Genomic DNA, 27889 nt, shown 5'->3' with positions numbered 1-27889 from the left:
TTCTCGCTCCCTCTTTCCTTTGCTCCCTCTTTCCTTCCCTCCCTCCTGCATTTCAAGGAAGAATAAATTAACAGTTTTCTTTTTCTGCTTCCCTAGAGAAAAATAAGAATAAATGTGAAATATTCAGATGTTTGCATTTATACTCTATAGCCTGTCAAAACAAAAATGAGCAAAAAAAGGACATGTTTATTTCCACAGACGGCTTCATCCTAACCTCAGCAGTTTCGACCTGATAGGACAAAAAAACCCCTAAATCTACAAACATGCTTGGGTGCTTCTTTGCTCTCTGGTGTAATTTTCCACAAGTCTGTGAGGGAGTGTGTTTATTCCAATCTCCCATCTGGGTAAACTGGTGACTAAAGACAAGAAGTACCCTGCCTGCGGGGCCACAGAGAAAGAAGAGCCGGTTTCAAACCTAAGTGCTTGGGATTGGTGTTCACCCTTCTGCCCCAGGGACCTAGTGGCCCCCTTCAAATAGCCTGCACAGGCGAGGGTAATCCAAGAACAGGATCAATGTCAGGAGGTTCCAGTGAAAACTTGCAGATCTTCAGACGACGACGTCGCTGGACTAGCAAAACACAATGGACTATTTGGCCTTTGAAGTTCTGAGCGTGTCTGGTAGGCCTCTCCTGGGGGTCAGGAAAGTCCAGCACAGAGGCTGGAACGTCCAGGGCAGTGAGTGGAACTCAGTGGAGGCTGGCTTAATTGTGGGGTGCAGACGAGGGCTTGTGGAGTCTCGCCAAGGCTGAGACCCGGCCGCAGTGTGAGTGCCCGGTGCGGGCGGGGAGGTATGCTCATTAGAAGGCACCGGAGAGGCTCTCGGAGGGAAGGAACCGAATCCTCAGGGGAAGGTGGCATTAGGACTGTCCCTGCAGCAGGGTGATTAGAAGGCAGAGGGACTGGACTCAGGGAGAAGAGTGAGGAGCCTTTGGGAAGCTGATGGATGAGCAGGGCGGCTGAGGAGGGTGTTGGATTGTAGTTCTCGGGGTGACCAGCCCCCGGCCACAGGCCTTCAGAGTGGCAGCATGCCCACGTTTCGGTAGGTGCTCGCTCTCTGTGCTCAGCATGGCAGGGCCCGCCTGCTTCCCCAGACCCCACAGGCTTAGAGGAGCTAAGAAAGGAAGGAAAAAAAAAAAAAAAAAGCTGTTTGTGCAGAGAAATGCGGGGAGAGGGTGGGGAGTTGCTCATTGTTTAATAAAAGAGCATAGGCATAAAGGAAAGGTGTCTTACAGAGATTGATTTTTCATTGGTTTTACAAATGGAATGCAATGTTTGCAGGTGACAAGGCAGCAGAAGGGAGTGGATGGCTTGTGTGGCAGGGTCCCGAAGGGAGAGGACAAGGACAGCAGGGAGAAGTTTGGCCCTGACACAGAAGAGACAGCTCCCTGTGCAGGTGGAAAAGCAGGTACTAAATGACATGGAGGAATAAAGGGACAGGTAGTGAGGAAACCTCACTGAGTCTCCTTATTTTCATCAGTTAAAATGATTAGAGGCTCATTTCACCAGCTGGACATTGGAAAGGAGGTGGTATCAGGATGGGGCTCTGAGTAAAATTTAAAAGATAAGAAACAATCTCACAGGGAATGCAAATCCTTGGCTAAATTAGATTAAATAAATTAATAAGTGGTGTTTGCCCTTAGAGGAGCTTTTACAAGTATATTTCCTAAATCATCTCATTAAAATATTTCTATTTGGTATGTTTGGAAACACTAGTTTATTTCAAGGTCACCAAGCACTTAATATTCTACGGTCTCAAATATTATCGATCAGGGATTTATTTTAAACACTCATGAATTATTGGATCATTTCATACATACTCTAAAATCTTTTGAATCCTTTAAATTACATCTAGGTAGCTTGACTTATTTTCATTCTGAATTAAAATGATTTTTACAAATTCAGGATTCAATGAAGCTAAAAATTTTTTATATTCACATGAAATATATTTTAATATTGATATTTATAGTGTCTAGGTGCACTGTGAGAGCCAATAATAAAAAGAAAGTTGAATACTCTAGAAGCAGAAGGCAGACCTCTGGAGCACTAGTTATTTTCCCACTTCATCGCTGTAAAACTTAGTCAATCAAGGATATCAAGTGACTATAACCTTGTATCCCTCCTGTAAGGAGTTCACTGGCCAGAAGAACTGACACATTTGAAACTATTTTAACTAAAAAAAAATCAGTTTATCTGTAAAGATGTAAAATGTCATCATTACTGCAGAATTAGAGCTAATGCGTTGTCTCATAACAATTATCAGCAACAAAGAGATGCCTACAATGTCTAGAGCACTTAACCTCTTGACACGTTATATTGTGTTATTGTTCCTTTTCCTAATTTCATATGTATGGCTTTTCTACTGAATAATGTGAATATTTAAGTTCTGATGTACTGGGTTATGTTTATGCTCATCATATGCTTAGGTGATAACATATTGCTAGCCACATAACAGGTGTGGTTGATGTTTATTGAATTAAGTTGAAACCTGTGTGTGACTGTGTGTGTATCTGATCTACTTGCATTTTATATGTAGAAAAGTAGTTTTCCAAATACCTTGGATTTTGGTGGGTTTTCAAGAATATGGATTACATATACAAAATAAAGGAGGAAAAATATATTAGCATTATGCTATTCAAGACACTTTACCCCAGTTGCTGTATGTCATCTTATATGGGCAAGTGGGATAAAAACAAAAAGACATCAGTTTGATATTGACTCTAAATCCTTTTTAATGGTATTGGGAAAGGATCTAGATGCAACACAAATCTGAGATGAGTAAGTACGTGAACCCCCTTTTGAGCAGTTGGCTCGGGACCTGTTTTAGGGCTCAAGCTGACTCAGCTTATTGCTGTTCTCCTGTAAAAGATCCAAGTCCTTGAGGCCACCCCTGCGTATTCACAGAAATCCCAGATGGCTAGAGTTCGGTACTGAGTCACCCTGGTGATTTGCCACTGGGCACTGCCCGAGTGCTCCTGAGCACAGGCGCAGCGAACACCCAGCGCAGAACACTGGTGAGCAGCGTCTTCAGCCAGAATTAACAATTAGAAGAGATTTGAATAAAAAGTCAGGTTTGGAAATGAACTATTAATTATACATATTTTTCTCTAGTTTTACTACATAAAATCCGGAGATGTTTTAGAAACCATGCTGAATGGAGCATTTGAAAATACTTCTTTTCATCCCCATTTGATAAATTCATCAATTTTCTTGAATAGCTGTTAGGTTGCTGAGGGAACAGTGGTAGTTTGGCTAAGGAAAATCCAGTATTTGTTAGACTTCTTTTGTATGAATTTCTGGCAAATAGGTTTTTGTTCTGGTTAACTTGTTGCATGAAAGAAAGGTCTGAAATCCTAACCAGCTTATTTTCTGGTTTCTATTACTATCTGTCTAGCAGTTTCTACAACTAAGACCATGTTACAGCATAGAGTAAGGGTGGTAAGTTATGATGCTATTAACTAGTAAGGATAAGAACTAGAGAAAGCAGTTGTGTAGAATTGCTCTTGTTTAAGGTTAGAAAAGGTAGACTGATCCCATTTTGCTAAAGCCAAAAGCTCCTTCACTTCGAAGGAATCACATAATGTAGAAGAAAAGTCACGAGTTCAATTTTTAGGAAATATTTACTCTGCCGGTAATCATCTGTGTTGTGTGACTTCACTGTGTCACCTACATACCGTGCACTTCAGTTTATTTATCTGTAAAAAAAAGGAAGCTGATTAAGAGCTAAATACTTTCAGTGCTAGAATTTTATAGTTCCCTTTAACTTCTTTAAATATAAAAATGCTTGTAATTTCCATTTAAACATAAAATCCAAGGACCTAACAACTAACTGTCAGATGTTTATTTGATCTTGTTCCATCTGAATTTTTCAAGGGAATAATGTGTTCTAATGTCTTTCTATTTCCAAAATAAATGCCTTTTCTATGCACTGACTTTAGTATTTTCAGGACACTAACTATTTGAGGATAAAATTAGTAGGAAGATATAAAATGTAAGAGATGATGTCACAGTAATTATTGCTCATGTGAAAGTCAGAGGTAAAGCCACAGTTTTAGCAAATCTGTGGAATTAATGATCCCCCCAACACGGGTACGAAAATCCCATCTCTCCTCCCCAGCTGTGTTACAATACTATACACAGTCCGCAGGGGGAAAGAAGAAAACAGATCAGCAGGAATTACGAAGACAGCAAGCAAAAGAGATCTGACAGCTGCCAGGAATTGTCCTCAGGTGTACAATACAGGATCTCTTGCTGGGTGAGTGAGAAAGGCAAAACCAATAGGCTCCATCAACCACATGCATGAACATGGCCCACACACAGAGGAGTGTCTGTGCACGTGCCCCAATGCCTAGGCCAGGTTTGCATTTAAATTTGAGAAAGCTGTGTGCATGCAAGTTATGCAGGGCAGTTCTTGCACAGAACTCACTGCCAGAGGTCCAAGAAGCACTTTAAAGAGGTAATAATAACCTAATAGTGATTGCCTTTCACAGGCCTTGAGAGTCTAAGTTATATTAAACATGATTTTACAGACATCACGGCAATGGGAAATATAAGGCAATCCATGTATGTGGGGCAGAGGAGGAAGGATGCTTGAACTTGGAGGTCAATTAGCTACTTAGTATCATAATATTTTTTAAAAATAATAACAAATTTCTGCAAATGAAAATTGTTGCTACTTTGATTAGCACACTTACAGTTAACATTTTAACCTGAAGGCAATAAAAACTTCTTTCGTCAATAAATAACTATACATATGTGAATATGTATACATATAAACACAAACTGTTTTCTAAATAAAGTACTCAGAATTGTAAAAAGGACATTTTCTTCTCAGGAACAATTTCAAACAAGTACTCAAAACAGAAGAGTTGGGAAATGTTTTACTAGACCTTTGCCACAATTATAGAAAAATCAGTTTGTAGTTACAAAGCTTTTTTTTCCCCCCTTATCCGCAAAAGCTATAAGGGATTGCTAACATAGTTGTGGCTTTTATTCTTTCAAATAATTCCCAATTCACTCGGAAATTTTTTTCCTTCAAAACATCTTTTTTTTGCTAACATTTGTTCAGCTATTTTGCAGAGTCAGTGTTTACTCAGTAAAAGCACTGCAAGTTTAAGCATTTTCTCCCTAAATCTTGAGTTAATGTTTTTCCCCCTATCTCACTTAGAATGCATTTGGGATGAAAGTGGCCACGATAAACTCGGAGCCACAGAGAGGAAGCAGGAACTTCATCGCCTTTCCATGTTTCCGCTCTCCTCTCCTGTATCCACCAATCTGATCAGGTGTGCCTACCAGCGCCTCTGAGCACGTCCTGGAAGAGTCCTGACGCGCAAAGCCTTGCTTTCTTCAAAGTCACAACGAAAGAGCAGGGCAAATCCTCTGCATCCTAAGCCCTCCCTCCTTCCAAACTCTTGTTAGCACTAAGCTCCTACTGTAAGCCCAGCCTGGGGGTGTGGGCGGGTATCCAGCATCTAATGTTTCTCGAATGACAATAGTGTTACTTCCTAAAATTCATGAAAATGAGCTGTTAGCTTTCATGAAACATTCCTCTCTTAAAAATTGCTCAGGCAAAGGGTCTCCTAGAGAACCTGGAAGGCAAATTGAGTCTCTGTTTCCTTCACACAGAAGAAAATGACTCCAGAGTTTAAATGAGATTATTGCCTTCTCTCTTGAGTGATGACCCTCAAACCCAGAGACAACCAACGTGTGGTTGGTGTCTTCTTGAAAGGATGATCTGTTCACTTGGTCCCAGGCTAGTTTTAATTTGTATGGAGGCAGTAGAGCTCATTCATTTCAATGGCTGCACTGAATACACAGATTGTGTGTGTGTGTGTGTGTGTGTGTGTGTATGCACATAGGTATATGTATTTGTTATACTACATAAAATATCTAACATCATTGATTATTCAGGGTTTTCCAGAGAAACAAAACCAATAGGATGTGTGTATATAAAGAGTGGTTTCTTTCAAGGAATTGTCTCCTGTGATTGTGGACACTGGGCAAATCCAAAATCTGTTGGGACAGGCCCACAGGCTGGAGACTCAGGGAGAAGTTGCCACCTGACTCCAAAGACAGTCTGCCAGCAGAATTCCTTCTGGCTGGGGAAGTCAGTCGTTAGTCTATTAAGTCAGTTTTAAAAGTCTTTTAAAGTCAGTCTTTAGTCTATTAAGAGCTTCAGCTGATTGCATGAGGCCCACCCACATTATGGAAGGTCATCTACCTTTCTCAAAGTCCAGTAATTTAAACATTAATCTCATCCCCCAAAAAAAAAACCACCTTCACAGAAACACACAGAATAATGCTTAACTAATTATCTGGGCATTGTGGCCCAGCCAAGCTGGGCATAAAGTATCAAGACACATAAATTTAACCATCACCAATATATTAATAGAGAGCGAATGTGTGCACGATGTTTTTTGCAAGATAGAGTGATGTTAACCACTTCAGACGTCTCTTCCCCTTCCTGGCCCCAGGTAGGGTCAGGACACTTTTGGAAGGCAAACATTTCAGTACTTTCTAGATTTTAAAAGTAATGCTAGCTCATGTCTTTGGAAACTGTCTAAAAAGGTTAATATAATGGTAATGGACAGAAATCATATCATGCTGCCACCAGCTTCCAACTTCTCTGGATCTTATTTATTCTTTATACCATGTTTCCCTTCATTTGAGCTACAGGATAGGCTCCAAAAGTCCAGGAAAATGATTTAAAATGTCATTAATTTAAATTAAAATGTTAATAATATTGATGGTTCCTCTGTGCCCTAAGTGTGATTTCTTTCATCAGAAGAGGATAGTATGATACTGCGGCAAGAGCAAAGTATTTGCTATTAATAAGTAGGTTTTGCCATTCTGACTGTCACTTCCTGGGAAATATCTTACTTTCCAAGCCTCTGTTTTCTCATTGCTGAATTGGGCTGATTCTGATGATGATAAGTAACTCTCTTGATTGTGAAGATCAGTTGAGATAAAATAAGTGAATACATTTTGTAAATAATACAGCATGAGGGGCTTGATTATAACCAGTTTTCTATTTAGTCAAATTTGCTGAGTTATAGTTTCTTGGGCCTCCTTCAAGGTCCCAGCTCTCTCATCGTGGCTGTGGAAGTCGTGATGACTACAGAGGGCATCTCTCATGTCCACATGAGCTTACTAACCCCTCTACAGGAATCTGACCTTCAAGTTGGCAGGGGGGATTTCTATCCAGTGAGCCTGTGGCCCTAGCAAACACGTCTTCTTCCTGCAGTAGGTCGAATTTCATGTTGGAGAATCCTTTGTCTTCAGGGAAGACGGATCAGCACAGCTAGTGGTCTCTGCATTTGTTGCAACACTATTAGAAAATGATGACATGTTATGTCCTGTCTTGCCTGGTGATACTAAAAGCGGAAATGGGAAACTTCATTAGGCTTTGTTGCTGCTGGTGAAAACTAGTGTCCGTGATGTCCGTGACAATCCTGTGCCTTCAAAGCCCAGGCTCTCAAATACGAACATAAACATAAAATCCTAGCAACATTCTGCAGCTGTTGCCAACTTACTAGTGGAAAAACCCAAAGTGCACAATGTTTCTAAAGTTTATGATGTTTTTCTGTCAGAATGCTGGTTTGCCGCTAGGCTAATGGTCTTCAAATCTTAGAAGAATTTCCTGTCCACCAATGCTAGCCTGTAAGAAACATTTCAGTTTTATTATGATTTAGCAGTGGCATTTTCGTACTTCAGTGAGACTCATTATCCTACTCTATCCTGGTCATTCGCAAAATATTTATCACCTAGATAACCAGAATAATCATAATAATAGCAGAAAATATTCTCTGCTTATTCCTGTGCACAAATTTTTATTCGTTTGTAAAAGCCACCCACATTCCTATCCATTCCTGTGTAGCAGGTGTATATACTAAACAGTGTAAGAAGTATGAAGAATTTGTGAAACAATGTTAGTTTTATCAGCTTTCATGGATATCTATTTTGCATCCTTTTTCTCTTTATTTTTTACTTCTCAGTTTGTTAAGCTATATATTCTAAAACTCATTAATTAACCAACTTTCATTGATTATACCATGTGGTATTACACCAAACAAAGTAACCTTATAAATTTCCCTAAATCTAAGCTCTGGCTGTATATCACACACCCCCCTCTCTCCCTTGCTTCCTGAATTAGGTCTAAAGGCTTTTCCCTAGAATTTAAGCCTTTTTGTGATCCTTGGATCCCATGGTCCAGCTGAGCTTTTTCCCCAAATATGTCCTACGCCTTTCCCTGACCTTGCCACAGTATTTTCTCTGCCTGGAACATTCCCTCTTACAGTCTGGCCCATTTCAAACAGTGCCCCCTTTGCATGCCTCCTATTACATGAAGTCTCTCCTATCACTAAACAAATGTCATATTTCCATTCATAAAAACATTCACAGACTTTTTTTCCTTGTCATTTGTCCCAGTACAGTGGCAGTTCATAGGTTTCTCTAGTCCCCTCTGTGAAGACCATAAGCTTCTATAAGGCAGGAACTGTGTCTTAATCATTCATTCATTCATTCCGTGTACGTTTCCGGGGCTTGTAGTTATTTCTTAGAGGATATGAGCTAGAGATAAGGAGCCTACGGCCAGGTTTTGAATCTGGTGATGCCTAAGATAACCATAAATTTATTTTTATACTTTGTATAAATTTATTTTTATACTTTATATAAAAGGAAGCTATTAATAATTGCACCAGAACAATAGACATAAATCAGGACTGTCCCAAGCATACCAAAATGAAGCAAATTATTTAATCCAGACCTTGGTTTTCTCATCTGTGAAAGTAAAAACACTTGTATCATATAATTATGTGAGCATTAATCGAAGATGTATGTGAAGCACTTAGGAGAGTTCCTGCTTCCATGATTATTTTTGTTATTATTATTGATAAAGCTGTGTGCTGAGTGACATATTAGTCAAGCAGATAAAAAGAAGCTTAGGGTCCTGTAAAGAGACAGGTGTGAAAGCAAAGAGGTACCATAAAGTGTTAGCTGTGTTGAGGGGAATATGTGTACAGGGGTGTCACAGCCCAAATGTCAGTGAGTCAAATTATTTGCCTCTTTAGATTTAAATGGAGAAATAGGTAGAAATAACTTTTGAGGTGTTCTTTATTTCCTTGTACTTTCAATGTTTATACAGTACCCTCTCATCAAGAAGTCTCTACAATCTTAATATGTAAGAGTAGATTTTTTTTCTGGTAAGGATAAAAAGAAATGATGCAGGGGGACTGTGGGGTTAAGTAAGAATTCAACTGATTCAAATCCACTGCATTAGAGCAGCAATGGGAGCAGGAAAGAGGACGGTCAGTTCTAGAGTGGGACCATGAAGGGCTTCAAGAAGAATGTTCTTCTGGAAATGAGTCTTGAAATGTGACCTTTAAGCACTGAGTTGACTTCAGTGAATTTGGTGTGACTGATGGACAGAGTATAAGAGAAGAACATAAAGATTTAGGGTTCAAGTTCTAGGGCTCTGATATCATTATTGATCATCTATATCATAATATATTGATCATCTCTATCACATGCAGTAACACAATTCCTTACACATAGTAGGTCTTTAATAAATGTTACACTTAATTACTTCATTAATTTTTATCATTCTGTGCTGTTTATAATGGCAGGGAGTTTGATTTCACCTCTATGTTTTGAATAGCCTAGAAAAAACTCTCTGTTCTTTGATCCACAAGTAATTTTGTCTATGGGAATTTCATTAATAGAAATTGAACACTGAAACAGCTTTATATGCAGATTCCAAAGATACCCCAGGAGAGCAGGAAGCTGTGCTTCATCTCACTTTGCATCTCCTTCCCCAGAAATACTTGCCCCCAGCTCAGTATGGAGTCAGGGTTCTTTTAGCATCAAAATTCTCTTTAGAATTCCCTGGGCACAGAAGCACATGCCCGAGGAGTCTGAGGCAAAGTATTCTTGTTATGTTTACTAATTGTTTTCATCTTCTATATTTAATAGTAGTTTATATGATTATGCCTGGGTTAAAGTGCCTCTTTCCATTCAGTATATCTCAAACTTAATGTGTTTCATGTGTTTTCTTCCTACATGTATGGCTCACTTTTCCTTCCTGTGTCTTTCATATGTAGAATTCCCTTATTGATTCTTTTATATAGAGAGGTAAAGTCTTCCCCTCTGTAGGTATATTAATAACAGTTTTTCCAAACGTATGAAGATATTTTACTTTTCCTTTTTCATATCCAGGGCTTTTATTTGTCTCCACAATTTTTCTTCCAGAGGTACTCCACTGACTTGCTTCTTACTTTGGGCAAATATCAATATAGTTCTTTGCAATCTTTCTCTTATAACATATGCTAAAATAGAAGCAAAGTTAAATATGTTCAGAGTTGCTTATTCTCCTGAGTTCAGGCATGTCAGCACATCCTTACCACATTTACTTACCTTTCCTTAAAACCCACAACATAGGTTTTCAAGAAGTATTGCATGATCTAATGGGAAAGAAAATAAAATTTCTCATGAGAAATTAAAATTAAAATTTTAAATTAGTTAAAATAATGGATTTAAAAAATAGAACAGTTTGGGGGTTGACTTTTTTTGTGCCTGACTACAGAATCCCTTAAATCTTATATGGGATTTACAGACATTAGAGACAGAACAGGTCAAATTCCACACACTTAATTTCTATTAAATGTAAAGAGCAAACTGCGCTTAGTTATTTCTAGCACTGCTTTCAGTCAGCCTCCCAAAGATGGAAAAAATCCAATATCCAGTTGGATCCTGGGACCTGGGCTGCTCCTACCGAAGCCAGATGGCAGGACAGGTGTATGTCTTGGTACGCAGAATTTGCTACAGAACTGAAAGAAGCTGTAATCCCCCTACTCCATAATGCTTTTTCCTATGTCTGTGAAGGCAGATGCCATGCCAGACTCAGCTTTCCTGGTATTACTCCCATAATGCCTTGCTGGGAAAATGTCATTGTCCAGGAGGTCCTAAAGCAAAGGTGCACGTTTTTCTAACTAGATTAAGGATCTGCAGAGTTACCTAACAGTATCCCTCCACAACAGCAATCAACAGTAATCTTGGTAAAAGAACTTGCAGTTTATTTTTCATCCTTCATTAGGAAAATAAGAGAAAAGGCATCTACTGACCATTGGCAGAACTTACATGGGAAAATGGTCATAAAAACTGAATATTCTTTTTTGCTAAAAAAGGATAAATAAAAACATGAAACTAGGCAATATGAAGTTCTGGCCTCTGTAAGTTTTCCAGGAGCCATAGTGGTCTTTATTATTTTGCCCTGCTAAATAATAAAGTATTTCAACATTATTATTTTGCCCTGCTAAATAATAGTATTTCAACATTAGCCTTCTAACCAGTTTCTTGCTAGCTCTACTCTCCCTGCAGTCTAACTCCAGCACCAGAATAGTTTCTTTTTCTAAAACAAAGTGATCAAGTCAGAGTGTTACAGTAGGTGGATAGCCAGACAGAACAGGGAGGGGGGTGGGGACTTTGGCCGTGTTTACATTCAGTTAGATGCTTGTTTATATTTTAAACATTCCATGTAAATAGTTCTGTGGGCTGTGGGGAGGGAGTGGATAGACACCAGACCTGCCAAAACTCACTAGTTCCAACATGGAGGAGAAATTGGCCCTAACTTTATCATACTAATTATCACACCCCTTGGAACCAGGAGAGTTCAGAGGCAGAGCATCTAAAGACAAAAGGAGGGTGAAGCCCTATTTCCCAGAAATCCTCTCTCTATTCCAAGAAAACCCACCCAACCCACTGAATATTCTAAACCTGCTTGAACTCCAGCTATAAAACCACCCAACCCAAACCCTACCATGCTGCTCACCTCTGGAGCAGCCTGCGCTCTCTTCTTGAGTGTGTGCTATGCTTTTATTTAACTACTCTTTGCTTGTACCTGCTTGACCTTCTCATAAATTCTTTCTTGATCAGACTCAAGAACCCTGCTGCGGGTTGAGGTCTCACCTAGAGTGCAAGGAGATCCCCGTGGATTAAACTGCCCTACAACGTGACCCATGCTCTGTGGGTTCACCTCACTCCTGCCTGCATTTCTAGCTTCATGTCCTACCATATCTTCCATTTTAGCCTTTACTTTCTTCATATTGGCATGAACACAGTTTCTAAAATTGCTATCCTTTTGAACATATGCATGTGTGTGCAGGATCTTGCTCTTATTAGTTAGTGTCCTTCACTTCGGAGGATTTCCTGACCAACAAACCAAACTAGGACAGAAGTGAATTTGGCTCAAAACAAATGCAGTATACTGCTAGCTAATTTTACATATTGTAATGTTATAATTGATTTTATAGCCTCACATTCTCTTTTGATTGTGAATTTCCTGAAGATATGGACTGTGCTATGTCTTGGCAACCATGTGTCTTCAGTGCCTATCAAAGTGTCTGGCACAAAGGAGGCAACAAAAATTTTCCTTTTTTGTTTTATTGTGCTTTTCCTTTATTGTGGTTTTAATAAGTAAGTCTTTAAAGAGTAGAAGAGACAGAAAAGAAAATGAATGGACTACAGTGATATCCAGTGCAGTTTTGATGATATTTCTATATCTATACTAAGTATGACAATGACATTTTTACTGAAGTTTTAAAACATTAATAGAACCTCAATAAATGAGTGGCAGTGTTGAAAAATTACAGTGGTTGGGTGAGTGGTGGTCTTAACTTACATACAGCTAGATATCCCAAACGGTTATTTATGTATCTGGATAGACACTTCAAATTCTAGCCCCACTGTATCTAAACTGGCTGGAGCAGTTGTAACTGTAGCAAAGTGAACCTAAGATTAAATGCACAAGACAACTCTACTAGAAAACAGATTTTTAAAACAAATAATACTATAAATTACAGAGACAAAAAACGCATACAGTTGTTTCTCGGCACAAAACAGAAAGATAACCAGACCATACTGAGCATACCAGAGACTCTCTCCTCTAAAATAGCATGAGTTATCATAAGAAGAAATAACCTCCAAGAGAAATTCTTCCTCGAAGAGACATAATTCTGTTTGGCTCAGCAGGATTTGAAATAATTGCCACACACATTTTAAATTAAAATTTAAGTAAATATTAGAAATTGGTCATGTTTGGACAATTATACACCACCTGAGATAATTCATAATAATTTCTATTCATTCTGCAGAAAGTTAAAGCAGACATATTTAAGGGGAAAAATGCTATTCCATTATAATGAAAGCAAACTACTTTCCTGATATATTTATTGAAGTCTCTTACATAAGTAATACTTACCATGAAAAAACTAAATGCTGCAATACAATCTTACCAAGTATAGGATATAGCATTTATAGACTTTATCTGATTTTCATAAGATTAGAGGATCCCCCCACACACATACCATATTAAGATAGAAAGAGCTCATCCAACCAACCTCTATCTTTGAGTCACACACATTAAAGCCCAGTGCCTTCTGTTCAGGATCCTGTTCTAGAGTGTTCCTGTAGAGAATTTGAGGACAATAAGTGTAATTTTTCCAAAGAGCCTCCTGAGCCTCAGGAGATGCAGCTATCATTATTGTGTCTTATAATTGTGTAGTTTGTCACTATGGGTAAAATTGCAATATTTCCAGAATCTCTTGCCTGGCCTTAGTGCATCTCCATATCAATAGGTGATTACAAGGCGGGAGTGGGGGGTGGTGCTAGTGAAGGAGAATCTGGACCAGAGAGGTTTGGTGGGGTCCTTTTGCAGTCAGATTGCGAGAGACACAGGAGAGCAGAAGTAGACGACTGCTTGTAAGCAAAAAACAGGTTTCTCCCACTTTATCTCTCCCTTTGACTGATTTCAGCTTCAAAGGTTATTTGTCCTGGGATGGGAACATATTGTCCCCCTGAAGTTACACCTTATTTCAGCTTCAAAGGTTTATTGTGCCCTGGGCTTTGAACACATTTTCCCACCAGAGTTACAGTCAATAATAACTAAGTCAATCATATATTGGAAAATTTACACTGCCTTTACCAAGACTTATCATAAAGCTGGGTAATTAAGACAGTCTGACAGGAAGATTTGAGAAATACACAAGTAGAATACAGACTCCATAAATAGATCTACACATTTATTATTGTATCTTGATTAATGAAAAACTAACAGCTTACAGACTATAGTTCTCTCAATAAATAATGTGGAGTCAATGGAATACCCATATAGAAAAATAGAATTTGACTCCTGCACACCCACAAAAATTCCATCTGGGTGACAGGTAAATGTAAATATGAAAGGTAAAACAGTATAGCTTCTATACAAGAGTGTAGAATATAATCTTTGTGTCTTTGTAGTAGGTACATATTTTTTAAAGAGACCACACGAAACATTGTTAAATTTTTGTCCTTCTATCTCAAATTGAGGACTTATGCTAATCAAAAACACCATTTAAGAGACTGAAAATGCACACTATAGAAAAACTGATATACATATATCATGCAAAAGACCCACATCCAGAATAATTTTTAAATTCCTACATTAAAACAAAACAAAACAAAACAAAACAGAAAAGGTCAGGTAACCTAACAGAGAAGCAGTCAAAAGACTGGAACAGAGGAACACAAGGAAGGCAGTTCTAGGAGGAAAGTATATGGCAATACAGGCTTATCTTAAGAAAGAAGAACAATCCCAAATGAACAGTCTAAATTCACAATTAATGAAATTAGAAAAAGAAGAATAAACAAGGCCCAAAGTCAGTAGAAGGGAGGACAAAATAAAGATCAGAGCAGAAATAAATAAAATTGAGAATAAAACAATAGAATCAATGAAGCCAGGAGCTGGTTCTTTGAGAAAATAAACAAAATATGTAAACCCCTAGCCAGACTTATCAAAAAAGAGAGTGTACACACATAAACAGAATCAGAAATGAGAAAGAAAAAAATCACTACAGATACCACAGAAATACAAAGAATTATTAATGAATACTATGAAAAATTATATGCTAACAAACTGTATAACCTAGAAGAAATGGATAACTTTCTAGAAAAATACAACCTTCCAAGACTGACCCAGGAAGAAACAAAATATCTGAGCAGACCAATTACCAGCAATGAAATTGAACTGGCAAACAAAAAAGTACCCAAGAACAAAACTCCCAGACCAGATGGCTTCACTGCTGAATTTTAAGAGACATTTAGAGAAGACATAATACCCATTCTCCTTAAAGTTTTCCAAAAAACAGAAGAGGAGGGAATACTTCCAAACTCATTCTATGAAGCCAACATCACTTTAATACCAAAGCCAAGCAAAGACACCACACAAAAAAAGAAAACTAAAGATCAATATCTCTGATGAACATAGATGCAAAAATGCTCAACAAAATATTGGCAAACCAAATTCAAAAATACATCAAAAAAGATCATCCATCATGATTAGGTGGAATTTATTCCAGGGATGCAAGGATGGTACAACATTCGAAAATCCATCAACAACATAACCATATCAGCAAAAAGAAGGACAAAAATCACATGATCACCTCAGTAGATGCTGAAAAAGCATTTGACAAAATTCAACATCATGATGATAACTCTCAACAAAATGGGTATAAAGGACAAGTACCTCAACATAATAAAGGCCTTATATGACAAACCAACAGCAAATATCATACTTAACAATGAAAAGCTGAAAGCTTTTCCTCTAAGATTGGGAATAAGACAAGGATGCCCACTATCCCCACTTTTATTAAACATAGTACTGGAGGTCCTACCCATAGCAATCAGACAACACAAAGAAATAAAGGCATCCAGATTGGTAAGGAAGAAGTTAAAACTGTCGCTGTTTGCAGATATCATGATGTTGTACATAAAAAACCCTAAAGAATCCACCCCAAAACTACTAGAATAACTGAATTCAGCAAAGTTGCGGGATACAGAATTAACACACAGAAATCTGTTGCATTCCTATACATTAACGATGAACTAGCAGAAAGAGAAATCAGGAAAACAATTCCATTTATAATTGCATCAAAAAGAATAAAATACCTAGGAATAAACCTAACCAAGGTGGTAAAAGACCTGTATGAAAACTACAAGACTCTAATGAGAGAAATTAAAGAAGGCATCAATAAATGGAAATACATCCCATGCTCATGGATAGAAAAAATTAATATTTTCAAAATGGCTGTCCTGCCTAAAGCAATCTACTGATTCAATACAATCCTTATGAAAATACCAATGCAGTCTTCAGTGAACTGGAACAAATAGTTCTAAAATCATATGGAACCACAAAAGACCCCAAAGAGCCAAAACAATCCAGAGAAGGAAGAATAAAGCTGGGGGAATTACACTTTCCAACTTCAAGCTCACTACAAAGCCACAGTAATCAAGACAATTTGGTACTGGCACAAGAACAGAGCCATAGATCAATGGAATAGAATAGAGAGCTAAGATATAAACCCACACATATATGGTCGATTAATATACAATAAAGGAGCCATGGATATACAATGGGGAAATGACAGCCTGCTCAACAGTTGGTGTTGGCAAAACTGGACAGCTACATGTAAGAGAATGAAACTGGATTACTGCTAACTCTTTACACAAAAGTAAACTTGAAATGGATCAAAGACCTGAATGTAAGTCATAAAACCATAAAACTCTTAGAAGAAAATATAGGCAAAATTCTCTTGAATATAAACATGAGCAACTTTTTCCTGACCACATCTCCTCAGGCAAGGGAAACAAAAATAAAAATAAACAAATGGGACTCCTTCAAACTAAAAAGCTTCTGTACAGCAAAGGACACCATTTGTAGAACAAAAAGGCATCCTACAGTATGGGAGAATATAGTTGTAAACGACATATCTGATAAGGGGTTAACATCCAAAATATATAAAGGAACGGGTTAGGGAGGGAACAGGTTAGGATTAGGGAACAGGTTAGGGTTAGGGTTAGGGAACGGGTTAGGGTTGGGAAGGGTTAGGGTTAGGGAACGGGTTAGGGTTGGGAAGGGTTAGGGTTAGGGAACGGGTTAGGGTTAGGGAACGGGTTAGGCTACTGCTTCTGCCACTGCTGCTGCTCTTACTGCCAGCCGGAGCTTGGCCACAACCATGGAAAGGAGCAGAGGTCCGGGTCACCTTGATAGAGAAGCAACTGACTGCTGTGTACCATGGCTTGGTGGCTGCAGAGCCCGTCGCCGGAATAGCTCCGACTAAGATAATAACCTCCTATCCCATCGCCGTGTGGGTGCGAGACTGGACCCCAGACTGACAATTGGCATAGTCAACAGGATTCCTGTGAACCTGAAATCTGTCATAATGGGTGCAACCTTTGGAGGGCTGCCCCTAGAAATGATGGGGAGAAACGGCGCTCACGCTGTCAGTCCAGGGAAAGGAAATCCCGGGGCAAAATACCTCTAAAAACTAAAATCAGTCAAAGGGAGAAATAAAGTTTAAAACCCGTTTATTTCTCACAAATTGCAGTCCCAGTCCGTCTTTCTTCTCTGCTCCATCAGCAACCTCCCCACCCCTCTCCCTCATCTCTCAGGTACAGATAAGCCCTCTGTTGCCCAGGTAATCACCCACTGATACATCCTCCACCCCTGAGAAAAGATGCAAATGCACTAAAGCCATACTTCTTTCCACCTCTGAATGCCTATTGACATGCAGATACACTAAAGCCAGGCGAGATATTCTGGAAATGTTACAATTTTACCCACAATACAACAGTCTGGAAACCTGTTTAGTAGTAATTCCTAAAACTGGACATATATATACTCTATGTCCAGTCAATCCACTGTTAGATATATAACTAATAAAAATACACATTGTGTGCACCCCAGAAATATGCACAAGAATGTTTACAACAGCACGGTATAGAATAACCCCAAACTGGAAACAATGCTCACATCCATAAACAGTGCAATAGACAAGTAAACTGCTTTATTAACACATAACAACATATTATTCAGTAGGAAAAATGAAGAAACTACAGCTACGAATCTCAGAAACATAGTGTTGAATGAAAGAAGCTGGACGGGAAAGAACGCCTGCTGTTGATTTCAATTATATAAAGTCCGAAACCAGGTAAAAATCAAGGATGGGGTAACTTTCAGGAGAAAGCCGATAGTGGCTCTGAAAAGGCCCACCGGGGGGGCTCCCTGCGGCGCTGGGAATGTCTGTTTCTTGATGGATGGTGATAACATGGGAACATTCACTTTTCAAAACTCATCAAGCTACACTTATGATCTCTGAGCTTCTCTTCATGTATGTATTTTTAAAAACGAAACAATGTGATAGCTGCCGGAGAAGCAGCTGCGGCAGCTTCCCTTGAGGCTCCAGAATGCAACATCTGCAACTTCATGAAGAAAGGCAATGGGGAGAATGATTTGAGATGCCTCTGTACTTTTTTAGGAGTATTTTCGGAGGCATGCCTATTCCATAAACTGAAATATACCTGCGATTGCAAATAATCATTTTATGTGAGTGTGACATAATGATTTATAAGAAATATGTGTTTGGTTTTTCAGAAGACCAAAATATATTTCTCAGGTATATTTGTCTTCATCCACACTTTCTTAAAACTGCTTCAAAGCCTTAAGGTGAAATGGGCATCTTGTTATGTTTTTGAGACTCTGGGACGCCCCCCACCCACTCTCCACCCAAGGGCAGAGGCTGGTTGCCTGTGAATAGAGGGTGGGAAATTTCAGCCCCCCACACCTGGGAGTGGGGAGGGCCAGGGGCTAAAGGTTGATTAGCCAAAGGCCAATGGCTTAGTCAATCATGACTAAATAATGAACCTTCCTTAAAAACCGGAGAGAGCCCCTTTTTACCCCTGCCCCTTTTTTTCCCTTTCCCATTTTTCAGAGCGCTTCCACACTCAGGGAACCAGAATGCCTCTGCCTGCCACTGACCCTGGTCCCAGGCCCCACCAGAAGGAAGCTCTTTTGTTGGAGGCTTTGCCCTGTGCATCTCTTCATCTGGCTGTTGGTTTGTATCCCTTATCATATCCTTTAATAAACTGGTAATTGTAAGTAAGTGTGCCCGAGTTCTCTGAGCTGCCCTAGCAAATTAATGATGCCTGAGGAAGTTATTGGACCTTCCAATCTGTAGCCCATCTTCAGAAGCACAGGTAACATGGAGACTGGTCTCTGAAGTGGGGCCTGGGGGTCAGTCTTGCGGGACTGAGCCCTTAACCTGTGGAATCTGACACCATCTCCAGGTAGGTAGTGTTGGAATTGAGTTCATTACTGTATACCTCGCTGGTGCCTGAGAACTGGTGTTGTGCGTGAGGGAGCCTACACGCCCTGGAATTGGTCTCAGAACCTATCTAGTGGGTGCACTAGTTTCCTATACTGTCATAACAAATTACCACAATCTCCATGGCTTACAACACAAGTTTATTCTCTTATGATTCTGGAGGCCAGAAGTCCCAGATCAGTTTCACTGAGTTAAAGTCAAGGTGTCAGCTGGGTTTTGCTCCCATGGAGGATCTCTTTCCTTGCCTTTTCCAGCTGCTAGAGGTGCACTCCTTGCATGTCTTGCCCTTTGAGCCCTTCCTTCATCTCTCAAGCCAAATCTGTGTCTGCTTCACTGTAACTCGGGGTGGGGGGGGAATTCTGGGCCAAGATACCTTTGAAATCGAAATCAGTCAAAGGGAGAAATAAAGTGGGAGAAACCCGTTTCTTTCTTACGAGCAGTCCATTTCTGCTCTCCCTTGTCTCTCAAGACCAGGCTGCAGAAGAAGAGGCCCCCCACCCAGCCTCTCCGGTCTAGATAAGCCCTAGCTGGCCCTTGTAATTACCTACTGATATGGAGATGGACTGAGGCTCGGCTAGAGATTCTGGAACTATTGCAATTTTACCCACATTCAGTCACACTGCCTTCTCTGTGTAATTCCTTTTGCCGCCCTCTTCCAAGGACATGATGTTTAAGGCCCACAAAATTAACTCAGGATAATCTCTGCATCTCGAGATCCTTAATGCAAACATATTGGCTGAATCCATATTGCCATTCAAATAACAGGCACAGGTCCCAGGGATTAGGACCAGATCTCTTCAGGAGGTATAACAGAGCCTACCACAGTCAGGAAGCTGAAGAGTGGCAAGTCCAATCAATACCCAGGAAGAATATCATACCATAGCCTTTTAAGGGCTCCATTTTGCTTTTACTGCAGCTGATAATTTTTTGTGTGTGTGGGAATAACATTCATTCTCACTCAATTTCAACTCAGGAACGAAATGACACTTTACATTAAATATTAATCATCTGCCAGTTTGCCTGGCTTCAGGTTCTCTCTCTGCCAGTCTCTTACTCTCTCTCCACCTACAGCTCTACCATCTGACTCACAGCAAGCTGTGCTCTGGCCTGGGCCTCCACGGTTTGCTCCCCATCTATCGGCTGTTGCACCCTCAGTTCTAAGCACCTCTTCATGAAGAATGTAGTGTGTGTCATGGTACATGTTTCCAATTTGAATCGTGTCTCTGCTGCTCACCTATTGGAGGAGATTTACCAAATTACTGATCTCTAATAAATTTCAGTGTGACCCACTATATAATAATAATACTTCACAGGATGTTATAATGATTCGATTAAAAACTATATGTAAAAAAACTGTCATAGATGAGTCCATCAATTAATAGTTACTTGGTCACTGTAATGTGATGTCTTTCTGACCTGGTGTATGTAGTCATAATAATGAAGTTGCATTTTCAGAAATTCCACATCAAAGCTGTTATTGATGTGCTTCATTTCAATCTAACCTGCTTTTATTAAGTATCTACTATGTGCTATGTTTTGGGCACTGTAGGGGATATATTGCTGAATAGAATCAACCATGGTCTGGTGGGGAAAGGAGGTGTGTTAAGCTGGTGATGATTATACACAGTGATTAGAGCTTCAAAAGCAAGGAAATTTGAATATGGTATTTGATATTAAAGAATTACTAATTTTAAGTGTGATAATAGCATGATTATACTTAAAAAATCCTTATTGATTAAAGATAGGTACAGTACTAGTTTCCTATTGCTGCTGTAACAAATTACCATAAATTTACTGATATAAACCAACACAAATTTGTATTCTTAAAATATCAGAAGTAGAACTCTTAAATGAGTCTTTTGGGGCTAATATCAAGGTGTTGGCCATGGCTCAGGGGAGAATCCATTCTTTGCCTCTTCCGGCTTCTAGAGGCTGCTGATATTCCTTGGCCAAAATTTCAGGACTGCGACCATATCACACCAATCTCTACTTTCCTTGTTACGTTGCCTTCTCTGACACTGATCCTCTTTCAGCCTCCTATGAAGATCCTTGTGATTACACTGGGTTGACCTAGATAATCCAGGATAACCCAGGAAGATCCTTAATACAATTACATCTGCAAAGCCCTGTTTGCCCTGTAAATCCTCATATTTGCAAGAGCAAAGGGATGGGGAGGACCCCTTTTGAACAGGAATGGGGACATGCTTGTCAAACTTCCTGGTTTTCAGATTTACTGGTATATTAAAACATGGTAGGAATAGCATGGGAATGCTGAAGGAGAGTTTGTCCCTTAAGGAAGGTACGATAGCAAATGAGACTTGGCTTTTTTCCAGGGATTCAGGAATCTCACCACTAATACTAAATTCTGTAAGGGTCTCACCTCACCCATGCAGCCTCCATCCCTTAATTCTAGGTAAGGCTCTGAATGTCCACAGGGGGGCACCCCTCACCCTTGTTCCGTTCCCTTTCCCCGCAGATGCATCTGTTCACTTCCTGCCTCTTTTCCCAGGCTTGCTTAGATTTCTCAGTATAGGTGAGGGTACATGTCTTGTCATTTTAAAAGGAAAATGAAGAGATTTTTATGGTATACAGAGATCATATTTTTATTATAAAAAACACAAAATGTTCCCACATTATTTTCTCTGAACACTGTTAAAACAATATACAAACCCAAAAGGAAAAAAATCCCTCAAGATTTCCTTCATGTAAATGAACTGTAATTATTCATACTGCCAGCAGATGGCACTGCTCCATTAATTATACTTGAGTATATCGTTAAACTAAGATGGGTTGTTCAATTCATAGAAGATTGGCAGATCTGAATATTAACAAGTGTTTACAGATCTTCTACAGAGTTCGAGGTTTCTATTCAGACTCTGGTTGCACTAGTTAATAAACAGACAAAAAGTTCTCTGATGCAGAGTACTCCTAGTGAAGTAACATATGCAAGGAAGAAGAGAGAATTGCCCAAGCTCACCCTTTCTCACCTTGCTGAAAGTCATATTTCTATGAGAAAATGTTGAAGTGGAAGGAAGGAAACCAAAATCCTCTTATAAACCAGGAGATTTAAGGAAGGTAAAATAATTTGCCTAAACACCTAATAATTGTTAGATACAAGTCGGTTGACCCAACATTTCCTCTAACTTTTGTCACACTGACTCTCAAAGTAACAAATTCAGGACTTAAAAAGAGTTCTAGTCCTTTCCTGTCACTGATTCTTCATGGGTTCTTAAACAAATCATTTAGTCTTTCTGGGCCTTAATTTACGTTTTTATAAAAATTAAGTCATTTGAACCATGTAAGAAGGTTCAAACAGTAGAGCGTATTTAAAAAAAAAATGTTATCCAAAAGTTCAAAACATAAAATAAAGTGCTTCAGTTGAAGGAGACCTGTTCCTCGTGAGCTTCCATCTTTCTTCCCTTGAATCTACTGCCTCCCTAGAGCACAGGTTGAAAACGCCCACCCTGAATGATCTCGCAAACACATACCAGCTCTAACTATTCATTATGCCTCAATGCATTGAATTAAGTGTGAGTTAATAATCTCAAAAAGTGCTTGCTGCTTGATTAAAAGCAAACAAACAAAAACACCTTAATCCTGAAGATGGTGACAAACTGGTACAATCAATCATTGAAAACAAAGCGAAACTGATATTTAAGGCATTTTCAGTATTTTCAGCACAGTATCTTCTGAATAATGGCACGATCTTCACGTTTCACAGTGCTCACAAATACACTCAGCCAGACTTCAGCTGTGGATATCCTTTGGCATGTGCTCTCAGAGGTGAGAAGGTTGCCTCGGAAGAACACTGAATCCACTGCATTTAGGGATCACATACACAGGCTTTTGGATGGAGGAAGTGCCAAAAGCCAAAGGTGGGATGGCCTACTGCTGAATCATGGTGGATTGAGCCAAGGAATTCTGGAAACTACTCTACCACATAGCCATAGGCAGCGGTGGGGAGGGCGCCTTTAAGGTCAAAGGACTATGGGAGAGTGGCATAAGTCCTCCTGGCTTCACATCCAGCTCCATCACCTTGAACAAAAGTTACTTTGGCTCCTGAATTTTAATTCTGGATAAGAACAGTAACTAATTCCTAAGAATGATACGACCTCGGAAGGGCAAATAATAGGAGTGACATAATACTTAGTAGTCTATGAATACCAAGTAAAAGTTTCAAATCGCCTCTCATGAGAGTCTCACTAACGCCTCCAGGCTGAGTTCCTCTCTGCTCCTCTTTGTCACCTTCCAGTCCATTCTCCACACAACATATTGCATGGCCTTTAAATTATATGTCAGGCCACATCACTCCATTTTTAAAAACCTTGAGTGATTCTCCCTAGCATTTGAGAGAAAAGCTAAATTCCTCACCCTGACCTACCAGCCCTGCATCATCATTCCTGTCCATTCCAACCCCAGTTTGCCCCTTCTGACCTCACTCTGGCCAAACTGGCCTCCTGACAGTTCCTGCAACAGTCCACATTGTTTCCACTCTTTAGAATTCTTATTATGCTTGCTACTCTTTATTCTGGAAGACACTGGCATTTCCTAAAGTCTCGGCTAAGATATTTCTCCTCAGAGAGGTCTTCTTGGACCACTCAAAAGTATCAAGAATAAAGTGTCCTTTATTCCCTAGCACAGGGTTTGGAAAATTTGGACCAGGTGCCAAAGCAGCTCACCATCCATTTTTTTATATAAGTTTTATTGGAACACAGCCATGCTTATTTATTTATGTATCATCTATAGCTACTTTGGTGCTACAATGGCTCAGCTGAATAGTTGAAAAGTCTAAAATATTTACTTTCTAATTCTTTACATAAAACTTTTAGAACCCTGGGCTACAGTCTTGCCATATTTATTCATTTTATTACACCAATCATGGTGGCAATGTTTTACCTATTTTTAACTTTTCAATGTCTGTTGCCTCTTTCTCTCTGTGGGGCTGAAGATCTTTCTGTCTTATTCTCTGTGACACCTCCAGTACAGTGCCTAAAACAATTTGTGAATCTATTAATACCATGAATCACATTTTTGAAGAAAACAATATTTATCGGAGAAAAATAACAGAATACAGAATCGCCATGCTTACCATATCCAGTATACAATTCAAAAGGACCAAGAAAATGGAATATATTCTCAAGAGGAAAAAACAGGAGGTGTTGCCACTGGCCTTTTTCATTATCTGTGTGGCATAAGAAGAAAAACAAGTTTTATGATGAACACATGCTCAAAGTCACACCTGCAAATGGCCAGTGAACCAATGACTGAAATGCAACTTGAAGGAAAGTGGAAACTTAGAAGGCAGGGTGAATTCTTAGTGATGAGACAGGAGTTCACCTGCAGAATTCTTCATATCCCTCCTTCAGACAAGGATGCACTCCCCACCAATGTCCCTCTGCTTCTTTTCATTTTTCCAGTACCTGCAGGTAGTGGCTTTGTATCACATTCAAGTTTTATAGTTGTTTTCCTCAGGGTGGGTCATCCTATGGGGGTTTCTTCTATTCTACCCAGAAGCCAACCCTGGTTATTTTAAAGATTCTGTCTGATAGTTGACACAACTGAATCATTTCTACATCTTGCTCTATAGTGGCTTTCTCTCTTGACAATGGGTCATTTTCCCTGTTTTTAATTTTATATATTTCGTAATTTTGATTGAACGCCCAATGTTGTATGTAGAAGAATGATGAAAACCTGAGTTAAATAGCATTTATACCTGGTAGTGGGCACACCTCTTCTGTCTGGGCAATAGTATAGTGGTTTGAGTTGATGTAGTCAGTAGTTGGGTTCTTTGATATTTTATGTTGCTAATATAACCTGACATGCACCATAGTCTTCAAAATCTTCTACAATGTGTTTCTGTTACCTTACATCTGGGAAGTATGTACTGAAGGCTTAGATGTGAAGATGAGCTTGCACATGAGTGTGAACTTACTCTGGGTGCAGCTTGTGGAGTCTAAGTTGATATGCTAGCTCACACTCTGCTCTTCATAAGTTTTTAGGTTTTTAGTGATTTTACCCCTTTTTTATGGCAGCCCCCTTCCTCCTATTTTCTGTCAAAGGTAAAACAGTCCATGTGTCCCATCTGTCCTCAAAGTCTTGTCCTCCTTTGGAAATCAGTCCACTTGTTGGGCTTACAACCTCAGCTCTCTGTGAGGTTCAAGAAAAGTTGTGATTTTACACATTATCTAGCTTTTCTCATTATTAGAGTAAAAGAGATTTCTGTTTCAATTTTCTCCATCCTCAGTAAAAGCAGAACTCAGAAATTTACATTTTAACATGCATTTTTCACCCTATTCTCAAATGGGCAGAGACAAAACAATAATAATGCCAGTAAAGTTTTTTTTTTTAAGTCATTTTAACTGTTAGGTAGTTAATTTATTAACCTGTCTGAGAAGGATTTTGAAGATATGCAGAAAGGGCCTTAATGTTTGAGTACTGTTTCCACTTCTAGTAATCTAATCAGAATGCTAACAAATACTCTTAGACAAGTATATTCATCAAACCATTATTTAGAATACCAAATAGTGGGAATAATAGATGACCAAGGAAGTATTTTTAATAAATTCTGATCTACCCATATGAGGAAATAGTATGCAAATATATTAAAATCATCCTCCAAAGAATATTGATTGGGACACTGGTCACAGTATAATATTAAGTATAAAATCCAGGACTATATATTGGATAATTCCAATTTTGTGATATATAGCCCATGAGAAACTTATCAGTTACAAAGGTTAAAATAGTAACTTTATAGGGAAGAAATCTGGAAGGCATTATCTTTTTAAATTATTTTTAAAATTTTTACTTGTTTAAATTGATGTGCATACAATCAAATGCACAGATCTTAACATACAGTTTGATGACTGTTGACATGTATATACATTCCTGTAACCATCACCCAGATCAAGATGGAGAACTAAAATTCTCATTAGTTTTTCCCTGTATCTATTTCACCCATCCCTCTACCCCCTCCCTTTGGTTACCACCAGACTGTTCTCTGTGTTTACACATCTATTTCAGTTTCGGTTTTTCCTTTGTTTTTTAGATTCCACACATAAATGAAATAATATGGTATTTGTCTTTCTTTGATTTATTTCATTTAACGTAATACCCTCTACGTCCATCCGTATTGTCACAAATGGCAACATTTCATTCTTTTCTATGGCTGAGTAAAAATCTTAACCCTCGTAATTATGGTTAATATCACCAGTATTAGGATAAAGTTATGTGCCTCCTAATTTGATGTACTGAGAAGGATACAGTGTTTTATGGTATTTCTGTCAAAAATGTAAAGCGTGAACTAACTATAAGGAAACATTAGACTAACTTAAATTGAAGGACATTCTACAAAATAAACGGCCTGCATTAAGAAAAGTCACAACCAAAGAGTAAGGCTAAGGAGTTTTCCGTACTAAAGGAGACTGAAGAAACATGGCAATTCGATGTGAGGTGGAGTCTAGACTGGATTCCAAACCACACGTCACACACACACACACACACACACACACACACACACACACACACACACACATGCATATAATTTATTTTTGCTATAAAGGATATTAGTGGGATAACTGGAAACATTTGAATAAGGTTCATAGATCAGATATTTCTGTATCGATGTTCATTTCCTGATCTTGATAGTCATGCTGCAGTTACATAAAAGAATGCTCTCATTTTTAGGACATACACACTGAAATATTCATCAATGAATCAGTATAATGTCTCCAGCTTACAACTTACTCTCAAATGGTCTAGACAAAAAAGCATCTATCTATCGTCTACAAAAGAGCAAGCAAGACAGATTGAATGACAGAGCAAATGTGGTAAGATGGTGACACTTGGGAATCTGGGTTAAGGGTACGCAGAAATACTTTATATTATTTTTTAACTTGTTCATAAAACTAAAACACATTATAAATTATAAAATATGTTAAAAAATAAAGAATATAGGTTTTAGGGTGGCTGGTGGGAAATATAATTCAGTGTTCACACTTCAACATTATTTCATGCTAAATTATATTTACCTTTGCAGGATGAAGCACAGTGCATTCTTAGAAAGGTTTAACAATTTCATACCTTCCTGCCCCCTCACACACATAGTAGAAGTGAGCTATTTAACACAGGTCCAGAAAAGAAAGAAGGAAAGGGGAAAGGACAGAGAGATAAAGAGAGGGAGGGGGAAAGATATGAGCCCGAGAACTTCCCTGGCTGGCTGGGAGCCTTTGAATGTGCCTGGATGGGAAAGTTCAGCTGATGCTTACAAACTGTGACCTGAAGCCCCTTCATGATCGGCCTGCCTGGACTGAATGCAGCTGTTCAACACTCCGGTCTTGGCAGCTCAGAGATCACTGAGATCTAGTCTGGTGGCTGAATTCTAGCTCTGTCTTCTTTTTCTCACACCACACTAAAATAAAGAAAGGACTTCAACTGCCAAGACATGAAGGGGTAGGATCGATACCCAAAAACGACGACACCCCTGCCAACTGGAGAATGATGCCATGAGGTATGCGGGAAGAATGAACACTGGCACCATGCTAGACAGGTGGCAAACGGATTTGTGCAAACTCCCGGAACGATTCTAATACTTCACTTTATGGATATCTGCTCAGTGTTAAAGCTCTGGAAGAGTACCAAGTACCACAAAGCTCACAATTTTTCCTTGCTAGACAATTTCTTTATTAGATAGCAAAAAT

General features: G+C 39.0%; 1 long non-coding RNA gene across 1 annotated transcript; it reads left to right on the top strand.

Annotated features, from left to right (window-relative positions):
• The first annotated feature begins 28 nt into the window (after positions 1–28).
• Positions 29–27889, top strand: LOC118923232 (uncharacterized). Its single transcript, XR_008992737.1, has 4 exons — positions 29–618; positions 18798–18920; positions 20262–20385; positions 26877–27889. It is a non-coding gene; the product is annotated as an uncharacterized LOC118923232 (long non-coding RNA).

The sequence above is a fragment of the Manis pentadactyla genome, chromosome 12, assembly GCF_030020395.1.
Source record: "Manis pentadactyla isolate mManPen7 chromosome 12, mManPen7.hap1, whole genome shotgun sequence".
Classification (NCBI taxonomy): domain Eukaryota; kingdom Metazoa; phylum Chordata; class Mammalia; order Pholidota; family Manidae; genus Manis; species Manis pentadactyla.
Note: the sequence above shows the minus strand (reverse complement) of the source record. Positions and strands in the feature narration are given on the sequence as shown.